At 43.2% G+C, this 18312-nt stretch overlaps 1 long non-coding RNA gene across 1 annotated transcript in view; it reads right to left on the bottom strand.

Moving 5' to 3' along the window:
- LOC308196542 overlaps window positions 1-18312 on the bottom strand; it is a 59353-nt gene extending 41041 nt beyond the window's left edge. The window contains exon 1 of the long non-coding RNA XR_013952272.1: window positions 1-18312. This exon is cut by the window's left edge and continues 17846 nt beyond it. This is a non-coding gene — a long non-coding RNA (uncharacterized lncRNA).

Below are 18312 nucleotides of genomic sequence, written 5' to 3'. Positions count from 1 at the left end.
CAGTTCATCACCGTTAGATGTAATCCACTTTGGAAGCCTTAGGGAAAGAAATCCATTAACTCCAGGTAGCTTTGGACCAGACTGTCTGGAGGGAGACATTTCCACTTGCAGATACAGCTCCACCAGCAATTTTCCCTGCAGAGCCTGAAACAACACGACAAAAACTTTTCAGGCTGAAGCAAAGGAGTGCATGCTGAAGTGTGACTCTCAGCAACAACCTGAGCTGAGACGGCTGTTTCCCAGCCAATATTTTGGAATTGGCTAATACCATCTTATTATAAGCCCAGGATGTTGGTGTCAATGAAAGTAAATCTTTACAGCAGGTGCAAGATACCTTTGTGTTACACAAGCAAGTGGATTTGCAAACAGAGAGGAGTTGAGACAGAGCGCAGAGCCTATCAACAGGATACAGCAGCAAGCCTCTCCAAGGAGGCAAAAGAAATAGGTTTCTTTGTCCCAGCCAAAAAGAGATGGGAAATTAACTGAAATGTTCATGATTCAAGAATTCTGCAATGGCTTGTTCACCTAAGTGCACAAGCCAATTAAATGAAGGCAAGATAATAAAGCAATGCAGAGTAACAAAGTAGTACTGCAGCACGAAGCAGTGAAGCCTCAGTTGCGATGGATCTGTGCCTTTTGTCCCCCAAGTTTCCCTCCACGGTTGTACCCCCAGCTACCTCTCCCTCTCTGGCAGTATGCAACAGACTGCCTGGGCAGGTAGGTAGACAGATAGGACAGGGAAGCCTAAAGGCTTAGGGCCAGAAGGACGCACTGCTGGGCAGGTGGTCATCCAGTTTCCCTCTGTTTTGGGTGATGGTCCTGGTTACAACATCTTTGTTTGCACAACATGTAGAATGTATGATTTTAAATTGGCTCCTAACTTACATAGGGTCTTGCATACATGCAAATGAGCAGAAGTAGTCTGGCTTTCTAACTCCTGTTAGTTTTTAAACTCCTGTTCAGAACGGATCACTGCTCCTTGCTACCTCCAGAGAGCATCCTCACTGCTGCAAGGAGCCCTCACCTAGAGCAGAATACCTTTGCTCAGGAAGCTGCACTCACTTGTCTGATCAGGGAGAGCAAAGGGGCGGGTTTGCAGATTCCCAGGGAGCTGTGCATGGTGTTTAAGAAACACACGGAGAGCAATTAAGGAAAGTCAGCCTTTTGTCAGAGGCTAAAAGGCATTATTTACTGGTGCTTACTCCCACAGTAAAAAATAAATAAATAAACAAATAAATAATTAGACATTTAGGAATCAAAATGAGACTTTTTTTTTTTTTTTTTTTTTCCCCCAGAGACAACACAGCTTTGGAGTGTCCATTCTGTCTGACCTCCAGTGTAGGTGGGACCCCTCGGAGATTCGCAGTTCCTGCCAGAGGACGCTTACGAACAACTCTACAGCAGCCACCAAGATAGATGGGCTGTGGAATGCACCGGCACTGAAGCTACATATTCAGTGAGATTAATGCAGAGGAGGAGCGACAGTCCCTGTTGTAATGTGCTAAGCAGGTGAAGCCACCAGGTGTTGTGTTTATTTAAGGTCATGGAAGAAAAGGTTCTTCAAAAAGTGTTGAAAGTAGGTGAGGTGAGTAGATGACTTTGTGAAGCGCCTCAGGAAAGCTGTGAATAGTGGCAGCAGGGGAAATGCCAAGAGGTTCACAGAGAAGCAGATGCACAGGATGCTGAAGTTGGTACATAGGGCGCGGAGGATGTGCGGGGGGTAGCACGCAGAGTGGGGAAGAGCTGGAATTATGCAGGGCACAAAGGCAAGGACAAGAAGCTTGAACAAGATGCAGCAGAGAAAGGGGGAGTTAGGGAGGGATTGAAAAAGGCTGGGCTGATCTTGGCAAAGACAGAAAGGGAATTTAACGGCTGTGTTCTGCCTGGGTGGCAGGGAGAATGGAGAAGAGGAAGTTTTATTAAATAACTAATAAGCAAATAATTACCCTGGATTTTTAGCAGTGCAATTTGAAAGGCAGAAATTTAGCTCTTTGCATTCCCCCCACAGACAGACCTTACTTGATTCCTGGCATTGCTGAAAAGAGCTCTGGCATTTTATTTAGCTTTGCTTTCATTTGTATTGAATTTTTCTTCCTCAGTCACATGCATGGTAAATGTTTTCATTTCATCCTGGCTCAGAAATGCTCAGGACTGACTCCTATCTCTCTTACTCCAGCCCTGCATTGCTGCAAATCCATTGGCAAACTGCAGTTACCTCATTTTTCTGCGGATGTAGATGCAAGAAGCATCGAGCCTTGTATTTGGATCAGGAGGGCTGACTGCCTCTTAATAGAAGCATAATGAAACCATCAAGAGTTTTCATTCAATTAGACTTCTTTTCCCTCTGGCAAATGATTATAACACATTTATAGCGTAATGGGCAATTACTTTATACTCCTTGTCTGTTGACATCTTATTAAGTCTACATTTTCTGTCCCTAACAAAGAGATCAGATATAATTGTTAGGAACTACAAGGAATACATAAGAACTACCAGAATACATTTAAGCAGAATGAATATGTATCTGTTAGTGAGACACATGATACGTGATGGCAGATTTCTCCACTCCTTTCTGCTCTGGGGAAATCTCCATTACATATTCTTTTATTTCTTCATACATTAACTTTTCCTCTGATGTCAAAGAATGATCTGTGTGCTGAGTGGGTGTGGATTATACAATGAATTCTGCACTTGTGAATATGAGATTGAGAGATGCGATGAAGGCTGCAGAGGAAAGTTTTGCCCCTGGAGGCTTTGCAGATGCGTGTATTGTTGTTTGTTTGGTTTTTATCCTGTAGCAGGGAAGGCAGGGAAGGCAGGGCAGGGGCAAGAAGTGATGGAGTCAGGTCTGTTGTGAAGCACAGTGGGTCATTCTAATGAAGCTGATGTTTTCTTTAGCTCTAAAGCATTTCTAATCCAGCCTCTGAAGAGCGAGAAGCTTCCTGTGGCGCTCTACTACCTTGGGATGTCCTGGTGCCAGGCAATAGGCAGATACATTCAACATGAGTGCGTATTAATGGGGGCCGTGTGTACGTGTCTCTGAGAGCAGGATACAGCCTTTGGATTGTGCTGCTTAGCAAAACTCTTACACAAGGGTTTTAGCAGTAGAAATCCTATAGATCACTGCTTTTGAGCAGCAGTCTACAGAATTGTGTGTCTGGTGACACACAGGCTACCGTGGATCTGGGACTCTCCTGGCTCAGCAACAGTCTGAAGATCTCATATGTGGCAATAATTCCCTTTTGAGCATCCCTGCTCACCCTGCTGCAGTGTTCAAATGTCCTAGGGGCACACTTAGGTGGTGTGCCAAGAAGCATCTCACAACTGCTCTACACTTGCTCCTGTCACCTTGTGGAATTACTTTGGGTATGTATTGTATGTGAGACATGAGGCCACTGACCGTGGCAAACCACGAGAGCTTGTCTGGGACTTGTCTGGGCCCCTGCAAGCCGTGGGTCTTCAGTGAGGTTAGCAAACACCTTGCTGGTCCTCGCTGGTGTTCTAGCTCGTTGCATCAGAGTCTCTAATGACTGCAGTGGTTGCTGTCTCTTTACTGCCGGATTAAAGGACAAGCAACAGGGCATACAAAGACCCTTTTCACCTCCTTGGCTTTATGCTTTGTTATTTCATTATCCTCTGTGGTTATACACCCATGGCTGTAAGGATAATCATAGAATCATCTAGCTTGGAAAAGACCTTCAAGACCATCAAGTCCAACCATCAACCTAAGCTACCAAGAAACACCACATCCCAGTACAATTTGCCTGGGAATCCTGAGCATAAACCAGTACAATCCCTGCCTGCCTGGCTGCCACGGGGTCGCTTTACAGCTCAGGTGACAATTTGCATTGCAGTGGCGTGCTGGCCAGGACTATGGGGTGTCTGATGGAGGCAATGAAATCAGAAAACCAGACAAAACTACTACATCTGCAAGTCTAGAATCCAATAACAAAGGATTTTAACCTGAGCATCCAAGCTCTCACTCCTCTTTATCTGCTTCCTACACTACCTGGAGATAGGCAAGAGTGTGTCAGCGGTGGGCCGGGACACACTTCTTATGTTGGGTCCTCAACATTTTAAAGTCAGCATCTAGGTCCAAATCTGACCATTTATAAGACCATGAAAGGACTTTTTTTCCACCCTTACTGCCAAATTTGGGTTTGGGGTTGCTTTTCTCCAGCCTCCTCTGAAAGATCCTCGTGGGGATGGATTTCCATCTGAGTTTTGTTGGTGCTTCTGCTGATCCTGAGAAGCCTCTCAAGCAGTGGGTAATTTATCTCACAGTTGGCGTTAAACTGATAACAGACATGGGGTCGAGAAGGAATTTGTGCCACAGATCAGACGGACACATGTCCTTGGTTTAGGGCTATAATTTTTCGCTTTTACCTATAGTTTTGGGGTAAAATCTCCCCAGTGTCATCTGAGTTCTCACTGAAACTGAAAGTGTTAATTCGGTGCACTGAAGGTGTTAAATTTGGTGTCACTGTCAGAGACTGCTGTGTGACGCGGAGGCCAGAAATGATGGCACGTGGGGACTGGTGTGTGCTGTGCTGTGAATCTCCGAGCCTGTCACCAAAGTGCTTGTGACGCCAGGGGTGTGCTTTGGTGAAATGGGGGACCCTTTCCAAGTCTTTGTCCCCATCTACCTATGCATTCTTCTAAAGAATAAGAATGCAAACATCCGTGCTTCTGCTTACTGTTTGCTCGTCTCTTCATCCCATAGGTTCAGGTGTTACTTTGTTTTTCACACTCTACGTAAACTATCCATTCTGCACCATTTTTCAAGTATTTCTTCTAAAAGGCATTTATCTGGATTTTCTTAAATCAAATACCTGCATGTATTTTGTTTTCAGAGTAAATATGAATTTCATTCTACTTTGATTATTGTTTAATAGCACTAGGATGTTTGGAGGCAGTGTGAATTTTGATTCAAAATGTCAGGTCTTTTTCTGAATAGCTCCTTCAACTGGAGACCTTCCCCATCAGCTCTTTCATAAAGAGAAAGGAGACAAATGGGAAGATAAGCTGACTAGGAAAGAAAGAGATATTCCTTCCCTTGACCTAGAAGCCTGGCAGGACTCTTTTTCAATGCAGTGTATTATGTAGTGGTTTTCACTATTATGCATATATTTAGCAACTGCCGCTCACCAATCTGCAAGGGGAATAGGGTGGTGAAAGATGGAATTCAAGGGAGGAAAGAAACGCAGGAGATGTTTTGTCTCTGCTTTTATATTACAAAGATTGCATTGGAATATACACAAGAATATATCTCCATTGTAACTTGGGACTCTGTAGCTTTTATATCTTTGGCATCTCTCCATTAATATACTTCCTGGTAACATTTCTGAACAAAAAGACCACTTCAAACTGCTGTCAAGACCAATCAAAAAGCAGCTCTAATTACAAACAGAGGTAAAAAGATGTACCACAGTGCAATGCAGGGGCCTACCAGAGTATATATACCAAAACAGTCCTCATCCTCTAGCTAGAGAATATATACTGAGAAAGACTTTGTCCAGGAGCTGGATTTTGGGCATCTTTTAGGCAGGTTATTTTTGCTGAGGTCCTACTTTGCACACAGTATGCATACTGGCTTGTGAGCAACTTTCACTAATAAATTCTGGCATCTAGAGTGCTTGGTACCTGGTAGTGCTTAGATTCCTGTCTTAAAGAACTTCTGGGGGAAAGAACATCTAAATGTGATGTGTTGTTACATACTCTGAGCATTCTTTGTTTCCTTGCCATTATTCCCTGGCAGATTATCCAGTTTGCAGATAAATCACTCCTGTGGACATTGTGCAAGCAATATAGATGAAGAGGGTCTGGTGCAGAGTCACAGAAATGCTGCTGTTCTGCTCTTCCTGAGTCTATTTGAGTATCTTCACCCATCTACATATCATAATGTGACCCATATGAAGTAGTCTAACGGCTGAGTAGTCTAACGGATTGTGCTTGCACAGCTCCTGCTTCACCCTGCTGAGGTCCCTGGATATGTCCACAGTGTACATTATCAGAAGTAAAACTTCACGCTGGTACTTTCAAAGCAGCAAAGAGGATCTGGTTACTCACTTACTCATTTTAAAATATTACAGACAGATTGTGAAGACAGAACTTGGTTTCAGTGTCAGGCGTGAGAAAAAATGTCCTGCTTCATAAGCCATGTCTCTGGGTCTCCATGAGGACAAACAGGGAAGACAAGGGAGCTTCAGTTCCAGAAGGAGAAATAAAACCCTGAATCTCAGCACCGTGATAAGCAACAGGAGGAAAGGCACATCTGAAAGGCATGGTGAAGCCACACTAGATAGGAGGAAAAGAAAAAAGGATATGAAGGTAACTGGAAGACCATTGGTATGTAACAGATGCATGTCTATGACATAGGACAGCCATCTGAGTAAATATACAAGCCAAGAGGAAATAAAGTCAAGAGAAGATATAATTTTCAATATAAAATATATTTATTTAATACATGGTTGGTGGGGCATCTTAGAGCAGATCTTATTTCCTTTGGGTATTCAGGTATTCAGCCTTATTTTTCTGAAGTTTATTGCAACATCTTTGTTTCACCTCCCATCTGGTCAAAGGCAATTCATTGTGAATATTGAGTGCTTGTTACTAGAGAATTATTCACTGGATTGAACTGAGCATAGAGTGAATATTCAATCATCAGTCCTCATCCCACATCATCAGTCCTTACCTGCTGGAGTCCCTCCACAACTGCAGCACAAATCCCTATGCAGGGGAACTTGAAATAGCCTTTCTGGCACAGAGGACCTGGTACAGAGGACATATGCCCCACCTGTGACCAAACACAGGAGTCAGCCCTCAACCAAACGAACTCAGAGAGAGGCTAAAGTAGCATGACTTGAAATGTTGGCATTTATCGTCTCCTTTCACTATATTCAGCCCTGCGTGTATCAGAGCAGATGAACATTTCTGTGAAAGCATCCATCAACTGACTAAACCAAGTCCTTATCAGGTGCCTACTATGGATTCATTTTTGCAGTGTTCACAGATTGGAGAGTAAAAGCCTCCAGGTGAGCCTCCATCACAAACCTCCTGTGTTCAATGGCTTATACTGACAGAGTTTCTTCACAGATATTTTTTGTTTATATTACAATGAAAGCCCAGCTCATTTTGTGAGGTGCTTATCTCTACTAAAGGCTTTTAGAAGCAAAGTGTGTGGCTCAAGTTAATTCTGTTCTTGGCTCTGCAGTAATCCCAGTAATGAGAATCATTTCCTAAATTACCTACCATCCACTGCAAGAACCGTTTTTGAGTGGACACTGAAGTGACAGAGAAGTCCATAACACCTGGCTATCATTTGGTAGTTAGAGCAATCAGAGGCCAAATGACCTTTCAACAAAAAAAAATCCAAATTTATTTTTCTTTATCAAAGTGATTATTGATTGGCTTAAGACAAAGCTGGTGACTAACCATATGGGGATGTCTGTTACACGATTGGATTAGTGTTTGCATCTCACTGCACTCCAGCTCTCCAGGATCTATAGATGATAAAGCACGATTAGCCTTGTAACCTCACTGTATGTTGTAACTCTTCAGCCATAAAGAAAAAAATAAAAATAAAAAGGAGGAACTAATCATTGAGAAAAATAGCTTTCATTTCTAAAATGCCATTCCTTTGTTTCCCAAACTGAGAGGATGTTTAGCAGTAATCAGCAACACAGAAATCTCAAATGCAGATTCTTATTTTAGTTCAGTTTCCTGTTCCAGATGCCTCTACCTCTAGAAGACACAGAATCTTAAATGGTTTGGTCATTTGTCTATAAAAACTGTCAGAGAATTAGATCAAACTTCTTTCTTTCTTAAAGGATGGAGAATAATGGACTTAACTGACTAAAAAATATGAATTCTTGAAGACATTCTAAAGCTTTCTCCATATTCTTTCAGAAGTTTATTGCCTTCCCGTTACTCTGTTTTTAGAAAATAGTACAGGGCTATTTTTTTCTTCTTTGCCATGAATGTGGAAAAATAGCTTTTAATACCAAAAAAACCCCTACCTTCTAATATACGAGACGGCTTGGGTTACTAATCCCTATTACTAGGAGCAGATGCTGATTGTCCAATTAATCAAAGCAAAACATTAGGCATTAATTACACTTAGTAACAGAATAATTGCTTGGTTTATCTAAACTGTGGTAAGAATGCTTTTTTTTCTTTCTGAGTAGGATAAGCTTATTTAAATTATGTCACGTGCACACTCACAAAACATAATGAAAATAGATCAAAATCTGCTTTGTTTTGCACATGTAAGAGGTGAGTTGATCTGTGAAACAGGGTTAGTGGGTTGATGCATAAGTCTAAGGAATGATTGGTCCCAAATATGTTGTGGCAGAGGGGAAGATTGTTGTGATATAGGAGAAAATACTCAATAATTCTTGTGTGGAAATACTGGGAACTGTTTTTTATTTCTGCTTCCCCTGGTCGAGGCTTGAATGCTTGGGGGTTCAGCCCTTTCACTGCAGTACAGTCAGTCAAATAGACCCTTAGTGTTAGTGGAATACCTTCTCTCAACAAATAAAGCTGTAAATAACCAAAGGCATGATCTAAGAGCACATTATGATCTTTAACATATTCTATGTAAAGGGTTTTCTTAAATTTAACTTCCTTTGATGAGATGGGCATATATGTTCCACCCGGATTTTAGGCACCCTGTCTGTCAGTGTGGTGCTGTAAAGAAAGGCTGATGGGGCCAGACCGTGCCCGTGGCACCCAGAGCTGTTCCAAACGTAAAGGAAAGGTAAAAAAAAAAAAGCAAAAAAAAAAAAAGCATTGTCCTTTCCTGCCAATAGGTTTGGAAATGCCATACCTTTCCCTGGAAAGAATCCCTATGTCCCTGGTGAATAAGCAAAGCAAAGCAAAAAAAAAAAAAAAGGCAAAATAAAACAACTTGATGTCAACAAAAGCTTGGAAATGCTTTTGCCGGGTTTCCACCTGCAGTTCTTGGAGCAAACAGGCTAGCTCAGCTTTGCTGTATTTATTACCAGTAGCCTGTCCTATGAATGTTTGTGGTATTTCAGGTATAGGAAAATGTGTCTCTTCAGCACCCTGACAAGGCATGAGCATTTTTCATTCTCATTTAAAAGAAAAAGAGAAAGGTGGAAGTAGGGAAGTGCCTCTTCGCAGGATGCCAGGAGACACACACAGCACTTCTCTTGCTTTTGTGCAGACCCTTTTAGGCCTTCTTGAACAACTGGCCTTAAGATAAAAAACAGAAGCCCTTGTAGTGGATGCATTCTCAGAAACGCATCCCGGGCACAGCAAACCAGCATTGGCACTGAGAAGCACTTGTCATGATGAAGTTACAGTGTGCTAAGGTAACAGGGCCCGCATCTCCCTAGCCAGGAGTAGCTGTTCCTCCTCTACCTCTGCTGCAATTCCCAGCCGTGGTCAGAGCGCCCCGTTCCTCTCGTGGAGAGCAAATGGGAGCAGCACCCAGGTCAGACGGCTCACAGCAAGCTTTGTGCTGACCTGAGCATACGTATACCCGAGAAACCTAAATGTTTCTCACAATGCTTCACAAGAAAAGCTGATCAGCAAGATATGAACTGCTCTCCTCCGACACAGGAGAAAGGTTGTACTTCAAAATGTCAGCCTGTCGTAAAACCTTCCACCTTCTGCATAGCTTTAATCCCAGGCCTGGTGGCAGCAGAGGAGCCAGTGCCCTGGGGGCTGTCCTCTAGTGCTACATCCTCAGAGGTTTTCCTCTCAGAGTCAGCTTGGAGGATCCTTGCAGAGAGCACTGCAGGCAGCAGCTCTGGGCAGACATGCTGTGCAGAGGAGTTTACAAAACCACTCCCTGGTGCTAGACACAGCGAACTGTGCAAATGACAAGTCCAGCCTTTACGAAGGAGTGGGAGAAGCTGCCAATACATGGGAAGAGTGAAGAGGAATGGAAAGGGGCAAAGTCAGTGACATGGGCTGGACACGACAGTGGAAAAGGCAGGAGGTGGCTTATGGGTCTGTTTTCTCTTGGAGTCACACTTATGTATTGCTCAGATCACAGAATCACGGGGTGGTTTGGGTTGGCAAGGACTTTACAGCCCCATGCCGAGGGCAGGGACCCCTCCCACCAGCCCGGGCTGCCCCCAGCCCCATCCAGCCTGGCCTTGGGCACTGCCAGGGATGGGGCAGCCACAGCTCCTTGGGGCAGCCTGCGCCAGGGCCTCACCGCCCTCTGAGGGAAGAATTTCTGCCTAACATCTAATCTAAACCTACCCTCTTTTAGTTTAAAACCATTACCCCTTGTCCTACCACTCCACCCCCTGACAGAGCCCCTCCCCAGCTGTCCTGCAGCCCCCTTTAGGCCCTGTCAGGCCGCTGTGAGGTCTCCCTGGGGCCTTCCCTTCTCCAGGCCGAACACCCCCAGCTCCCTCAGCCTGTCCCCACAGCAGAGGGGCTCCAGCCTCTGAGCGTCCTCGTGGCGTCCTCTGGACTCGCTCCAACAGCTCCCTGTCCTTGTGCTGGGGCCCCAGAGCTGGGTGCAGGGCTCCAGGTGGGGTCTGACGAGAGCAGAGCAGAGGGGGACAATCCCCTCCCTCACCCTCCTGCCCACGCTGCTGCTGGTGCAGCCCAGGACACGGGTGGCTTTCTGGGCTGCAGGCACACGTTGCTGGCTTGTGTCAAGCTTCTCATCCACCACCACCCCCAGTCCTTCTCCTCAGGGCTACTCTCAATCCATTCTCTGCCCGGCCTGGGTTGGGTTTGGGATTGCCCCAGCCCAGGTGCAGGACCTTGCACTTGAAGGCGAACTGTAGCTAAGTCAAACTGTGACAGCATTTTTCTTCAAATCATTCAGTCTAATAAAAGGCATTACTTCTTCTTATAGACTTTTTAGCACATAAAAAATAATAATGACAGTAATGACATTATTAACATGGTAATTTTGATCCATTGAGAGTAGAGATACAGGAAAACTGACTTGCCCAGAAACACATCCAGTTCTTCAGAGGCTTAATAAAACAAATACATTTGGAGCTTGACCATTGAACTTAGTAAAATAGGACTGGCCCAGAAATGGTGAAGCTGCATTTATGGTTGCTTTAATTAGAAATTTATTTAATGACATTAATACACAAGGATGATCATGGCTTTCCCTTCATTCAGCAGTTTGTTTAGAGTCTGCAGTAGTGCCAGGCTTTCCAATATCCCCATGTGCTTCAGGAAGTAAGAGGCTGACAACTGAAGTGCGTATGAAAGAGGGAATGTATTGCTGGTTGTTCGCGTACGTGAATCTGCGTCTGCATGTATTTCATTTATGGAGATAATGTTCTTGCTGCTCATGAATGCGTGAACAGCCAGGTCTGCCAGCCACAGCAGTGTGTGAGTGCTACTTATACCATGCTATAAGTGTGGGCAAGAGGAACAAAGCTGAAAAGCAGTTTGTCCTTGCTTTACTTTCCAAGGCTTTGAGAAAGTACTAGCAAGCAATGTAAACCAGACACAGTTATCACTTGGTTTATTACAGAATAAACACATCATCATGTGAAATAAATTTATGATACGATAAACAACATTGCCACTTTTGGAGAACCCTGTCAACAAACTTATTTGATACAATCAGTTGGTACCTCTGGCTGTCACAAGGAGATGGCAAAGGAAGTGAATTCTGAGTCCATGAGACTGGTTCACAAAAAAAAACAATGATGCACACATCCTCCCTAAGTGATGCTCCAAGTGTCCTCGCATTCCTGGCAGTACATCCAAGAAAGTGGCCAGACACGAGTCCTGTTCTAATGGTGTGCAAGCAGCTCGCACACAGGAATCAATTTTAGCAGAGCCTGTCAGGCTGGAGCAGCGCCTAGATCGAGTGCAGCCCACTTCACTAACGAAGAGCGGCCGCTTTGGTTTGCTCCGGTCCAATCTGCAGAGGCACAGCCCTGGCATTCTGGAGCACTGAGTCACGCCGTGGGGCATGAGAAGATGCTTCATGCAGTGGTCAAGCCCGGCCGTGCAGCGGGGAATGCCAGGCCTGGCACTTGGCACGAAGAGGGGTTATGCAAGCAGAGGCACGCACAGGCTCAGGCATTTCGGTATCAGGACTTCCAAATTTCTTTGCTACTGTCCTTCTCAGCAATGGTTTTACTTTCCAAGCAACAGACTTGAGCATCTCCTCTGATCACTGCCATCTAAGTTGATGTAATCGGCAACCGAGGTACCAACAATAAGCTCCAAAAGCAGTAAGAAAGTTGAGGTCCCTGACTAGCAGCACTTGGCCACGTCATCGCAGCACTGCCCACCCTTCACTGGAGCCAGCGCACAGCAGGGAGGAGATGCTGATGAGGCAAACAAAGCATTCGGATCAAAGAAAAGTGACTCAGCTGGAATAAACAGGACCCGGCTGGGCATCCAACCTGCTTTCCCACCAGCGTTCCTTCGTTGTGCTTTGTGATCCTGTTCTTTTCCTGATATCTTGCCTGTTGCTTACTTCTGTTTTCTTGCTTGGCTCCCCTGCCTCAGTCTCTGTTTAAATGCCCACCCTTGCACTGTGTTTGCAAATGCCTCTTCTCCTGCTCCGGATCTTGTGACACCTGCAGTAGCTAACATTCAGTTTGGCCAACTGATACTGCCAGCACCTCGAGAGCTCACCACCGGTGAGATGACGGGTGGCATAAATAAGTTTAGTGATTCACACCCACTCCCCCAGCATTTATTTTCTCACACAGGGGATGGGAAGAATGAAGAAGTGGCCCAAAGCTGCCTGTCCGCGGGTCCACTCCGCCTTCAGTCCCACTGTTTTTGGAGAAGAGGTGATGGCAGCATAAGAACCTGATTTTTTCATGGTATACTGTGCACACGTGTGTCACTCTGGGCATAATGTAATACAAACAGAATTGGCAGGGATTAAGGTTTTGTTTCTGTTCCCACTAATAAACGCCAAAATCCCCACTGACTTTACTGAAACAAAATCAGGCCTTAAGTGACCCACCACTGACATTTGTAAGGATCTACCCAAACACAGGATGCTTTGTGTATGATACACAGAGCCATATGGACGGCCTTCTTTTCGGCTCCCCTAACAGCTGCCAGAAGCTGTAATGCTGGCTCTAGTATGACAATAAAAATAACCCCAGCGGAGATGGCATTTACTATCTTACACATAGTCCTACACAATCCAGGGTTAGAAGGAATAAACACATTGCGTCTGTGGCACTAATTGCCAGTCTTTGTTTTATACCAATGATTTTTCCATAATTTTTTTCTTCCGTGCTATTTGCCTCTCTATGCCTCACCAGATTTGCTCTTTCATCATCTTTCTAGACTGACATACACTTGAAAGGACATCCAGCACTTTGAAAGCTGCTGTTCTTCAGGTTTTATAAATTTCTCCCAGCTTAAGTTCTTGATGACAACCCTGCTCAGAGCATGGCTTGTCAGTAACACTGATCTAGTGGAAACGGCCCAGTTTGAATTTGGTGAACGATGCCTTCCTGAGACATCCTAACAAAACATAGCCAAACAGAGGAATTGTATTATTTCCTACAACCACAATTTCCAAATGCCTAGTGTTTCTTTTAAGGCCTTTTTTCTCCCCCTACAAATTCTATGAAACAAGTAGAGGGGAAAAAATGATTATTTATAAAATATTTTTTAGCTGAAATTTTCTTTTTTAATGAGTCCTCCAGGCTTGATGGAGCAGACTGACTGGTACCGACTGGTACAGAGTTAAGCAACCTTAACTCCCATTGGCTTCCAACTGGAAACCAAACGTGCCCAGCGCTTATGGGAAGCACCTGGGATTTTATGATCCAACCCACCATTGTCTTTTTGAACTGTGAAACATTTAAGGCTTGAACTCTCTCACTGTGCATAACAGAATGCAGCCGTAAACGAAGCTGTACCTTGTGGGCACTTCTGCAATATACATGATAATTGCTACATATATCTCCTAGCTATACATCCAAAGTAATTCAGACCTGTGCTTGCTTTCACTGATGAAGGGAGAACAGGAAGGATTGCTCCTGAATCAATCTTTCGAGTGTGTTCCCAGCTAGGAATATTTACACAAGGTTTACCCAGTTCTCACATACAGTGAATAAGAAAGTCAGACTAGCTTTTATTTAGGAGTAGATGAGTGCATAAAACTAAGTTTTGGTCCAATATTATGCAGTTCCTGGAATCTCAACCATAACATCGAAATGATTTAGCAGTAATTATGTTTCCCTTTGCCAACACCAGTGGTGCTGCTCATACTTTATAACTCCACATACCTACATTGCGAATGCAGCATGATGCAGCTGTATGTCAATACTTAACCATCATTTAGTCATATGAGTGAAGAGTTAATTATATGACTTCAATTTTGAACTTCACCTTTCTTTTTTTTTAAATCATAGTACATATTTAAACTGTATACATATTACAACATTCAGTGAAAAAACTTCCTAATTATAAGGACTAATGGTTCAGCTAGGGAAACTTGAGGTAAATGTTACCTATGTATATCACTAGGTTGTAAAACTACAGAATTGTTAGTCACTGCACTGTAATACATAACAAAGCCAGGTAGAAGAAGTCCACATTGGTTCAAATAACAACACTGCTCTAACACCTCTTTCCACTTACAAATGTACAGATATATAAGTATTTCTGAAACACTACAAGTTTTCAAGAGACATGCTCAGCATAGTATTTTTCTCTTCCCTGCTCTGTTACTGCAGAAAACCTATCTTCTGAAGTTATTTTGCACATCTTACAAGAATCAAGAATTTTGCCAGATGTGAATGTACATACATGACAAACAATTCCGTGGAATTAACATTATAAAAGCGGGGAGTACATTTGTAAAAGTACGTTTGCTGCTGCTAACTTCATTTAGTAATTTACAAAGAAAATAAATAAGCACTGACCATCAACTGTCAGCCTTGATATGATGATAATAGCAGATAACTTAACTATTTCTGAAGCTCTGGAAGAAATCACTAACCCAGCAGCACTCCCTTGTCAAAAACATCACCGTAACTGACAATGTAAGCCACGAAAGACAGAAAACAGAAATTTGAATCATTATTTTACTTTATGCCAATACTTGCAAATGATGAAAGTGCTCTGCCCAGCCTTTGACAATCTACTTTATTCCAGCAGTGTCAGCTCAGATAAAGCTCAACAAAGGGAACTGAAATACATACTCTATCCACTGGAACATCTTTCTTTTTTTTTTCTTTTTTCTTTTTTTTTTATTTTCTGATGTAAAATGTTCTGTGTTGAAATACTGACACCACAATATGTGAGCTAGCTGCAATAAACATGCAAAGTGGAGTACGCTGCTGCCAGCCTTATGCTGCTACAAGTGTGTAATTTACATAGTAAAAAAGCCTTAAGCCTCCACCCTTTGCATGTGCTTCATATCACAGAGCTGCCCAATGTAACACTGAAGGAACTTTGGCAGCACAGGAATTGTTTTAGATCATGCGTGTCTTCCTCTTCCTCCCAAGCCAGCACAGGGACATCAGCAGAAGGTGTGTGTGGATCTCCCATACCCCAACAAACCCCACTTATTGTAAGGGCACAGGAACTGCAGAAAGCCTAGGGCAAACCCACAGATGCTTTATGTACGAAGGTAGCTGATCTGTATCGTATCATTCTGAAGCAGTATTTCTGATTCCTCAGAAAAGAAATTTCATATGGTCACGGGTTGCTGGCACAAAAATCTCATGTCCAACATTAATATTTTCACGTCTTTCATGTGGATGCGTAGCCCTTGGGAATATTGACAGCCATGGAGGTAAATGTTCTTTCCACACCTGTACGTACTCCAGCAGTTCAGATGGAAGCAACAGACTCAGATCTGACCTAACATTCCTGCTTGTGATCCTCCTGTAGATTTGAGGGAATCTGCGACTATCCAATATCCCTTAACAATCCAAACCCAAACGCCGTTCCTCATTATGTTACTGGGGGCTGAGAGATACCCAGTGACTGGGGTAAGGGGCAGTTTCTTCAGCTAAGGCCAATCCACAGTTGTAGTGCAACACAAGACAGGGAATCCAAGTGTTCCACTGATAAACAGGGAACACTTGATAAACAAGAATATCTCAGGAATGTTTAAAAGAGCAGTCTGAACCTTTTATGTGTGTCTAATTATTGGCTTTTTTAATGATTCTCCAAAAAGTCACAAGAATTGGTAATTTAGATACAACTCTGTGGACAAGTGATAACACAAGATTCTTACCACACGTGGCACCAGGCACTCAGCAGACCCCAGTCACTATCACTCTGTATTTATTTGTACGTGGTGACACTGGCGGACCCCCAAGCCCCACAAGGTAAAGCCACTTTCATAGCTCTCAGGTCCATGAAGTAAGGCTAAAGCAGGAAAACCTGCCCAACAGTTACTGCACTGTTTTTGCCATCAGAATGCTTCGCCTGCGCTAGAAAAAACAAATGCCTTTTTTTTTTGAAACCTGTTAAGAACACAACCAAAGGTAAAGTGGAAGTTTACGTGAAGTAATGGCCTACTTCTCAGAACCAGCTTCTTTGAAGTGCTCTGGATGGATGGCCAACTTGGACTTAAAAGCACTTACATACAATCACAGAATCATATTTAGAATCATAGAATATCCCCAGTTGGAAGGGACCCATAAGGATCATCGAGTCCAACTCCACCTCTGAAGTTCAGTGTTGGTTTTCCACATACTGTGTGATTTACATCTTTTTTATCAGAACTCTACTGCTCTTTGGCCCCTGATGATGATTCACAAGATGGGAAAAAAACAAAACAAAACAAAACTAAGCTATGTTCTGCATCTGTCTTCTTCTAACAGAGCAACAGCAGTGACAAGCAATGGGGATTGCAAGGATAGGTGACCAGGGCCTTCGTTTAACATCTCACCTCGTAGATCTCATTAATAATAAGCTGGTATATTTTTTGTGAGCCTGTTCCAAACGTAAGGGAGAAAGAGGCAGTTACATATGGTAACTCCTTCAATATAAGTTGCAGTGAAACACAACTGGTCAAGCATCTGGGGAAAGATTCGCAAGGCAAAAATCACTTTAAAGTATGTATTTTATCAGGTGACATTTGTCAACCCACCCGGGATGATTTGAAGCTGTGGTGCATGCCAGTCGTACTTGGATAATGGCTAGAACGCTTTAAAGGCTTGGCATCTCCCTAAAATGTAATGGAAATATTGCTTACAAAGGATTTTGTAGCTAATTGTTAATAATCATTTTTAGTAACTTCTGATACCCATAGCTTCTGGACATAAGTCCTTTCCACCTGCGGTAGTGAACATCACTGATCTCAGTACCATATATTGTGTAGAAACCGTAAAACTAGCCAAAGATGAGCCTCAAGAAAAAGCACAAAACAGCAAGAGCCCACACTTAGCTGAAGGCAGTCCTGCTCCAGCAGAAGGGAGAAGATAAGAACTGCAAGCCCCAAACGGACTTTCAGTACAGTCAGCTACCAAACTTCCCACCAGTCATAGCAGCTGGTTCGCTACTAGACAGAACTTTTATTTACTTAACCCTGCACTTCTTTCCCTGATTTTCCCCAACCAAAATCTCAAAGTGCTATGGAATAAAGTGTGCAGTGAAATAATACTGTGACTGCTTTTTGGATTATGGTATGATATGGAAAAATACATTTATGCTATTAGAACACTTGACAATATTTCCCCTAAGAAATCATAACAATGTATTTGCCTTTTGAATATGTTTAAACATCCTCTTAACATTTAAATGTCCACCTTTTGGTATTTAACATTCTTTTGGCAGCATCTGTTGATTTGAATGAAACCAAATACAGATTACTTATTCTTGTGGAATAGAAATGATTATTGAAAAGAAGAAAATCTGGGACATGGAAAGGTGATGGGAAAAATTTACCTTTTCAAAGGTAACGTGTTGCAAGTGCTAAAAAGAGCATCATCTTCACATCAAATCAAGCAAGGTACAGGATTCAAGAAACAACGTGCCAAGAGGCAATTTCTCAGCAAGATGTTAGCATCAGAACAAAAGCGATGTGTCTGGAAGCAGAACTGCTGAGCTGCAAACAACCTGGGTGTGAGTCAGAGAACATTAGGACAGTGCCTGTCCACCAGGAATACAGACTTGATTGCATGTGACTTGTGTCAACTCTGGAGACATCAAGAGCAGAACATAAAAGCAAGGCAACAGATACATTTCTAAATGAGCCATTCAGCCTCTAAGGCAATGAATCTGGCAACAACTCAAGTTCCAAGAGAAATCATCAGCATTCCAGGTTTGTGTTCCACGGTTATAGCCTTCATTCTTTTTTTTTTTCTTCTTTTTCGTTTTCTTTTTTTCAAGAAAAAGGTCACTAAATCATCC

The sequence above is a fragment of the Anser brachyrhynchus genome (genome assembly GCF_964034855.1).
Source record: "Anser brachyrhynchus genome assembly, chromosome: 5".
In the NCBI taxonomy this organism is placed as follows: Eukaryota; Metazoa; Chordata; class Aves; order Anseriformes; family Anatidae; genus Anser; species Anser brachyrhynchus.
Note: the sequence above shows the minus strand (reverse complement) of the source record. Positions and strands in the feature narration are given on the sequence as shown.